The sequence below is a fragment of the Triticum aestivum genome, chromosome 7B (assembly GCF_018294505.1).
Source record: "Triticum aestivum cultivar Chinese Spring chromosome 7B, IWGSC CS RefSeq v2.1, whole genome shotgun sequence".
NCBI lineage: Eukaryota > Viridiplantae > Streptophyta > Magnoliopsida > Poales > Poaceae > Triticum > Triticum aestivum.
Window position 1 is genome coordinate 107847200 of NC_057813.1, and position 551 is coordinate 107847750.

Sequence of the window (551 nt, forward strand, 5' to 3'; positions counted from 1 at the left end):
AGTCGCCGCGTGCCACCCCGCACCGTCACCGTCACCTCCCCACGCCGCCCCGACGCCGTCGCCGCCCCGCGTCGCCCCGACGTCGTCGCCGCCCCGACTCCATCACCGCCCCGCGCCACCGCTGCCCCAACACCGCGCCGCCCGATGGTCCGGCGGCCTTCCGATGTTTTTTTCATATATGTGATGATGTTGATATGTTTTTTTCATATGATGTTTTTGTGCATATGATGCTTTTTCATATAATGTTTTTTTCATATATGTAATAATTTTTTTATTTAGGTTGTTAATTAGTAGATATCGATTTTAGGTTAGTGTAGAGGAAAAAGTAAAATAAGGAAAAGGAAGAAAAGAGGAAGAAGGAAGAAGAAGAAAAAGAAGGAGTGGAAAAAGGAAAATAAGAAGAGGAAGAAGGAGAAGAAAAAGGAGAGGAAGAGGAGAGGAAGAAGAGGAGGAGAAATAAATAAGAAGAGAAAAAAAGAAAAAAAAGAGGAGAAGAAGAAAGAAATAGAAGAGAAGAAGAAAAAAATAGAGTAATTTCAATTTTTTTCTTC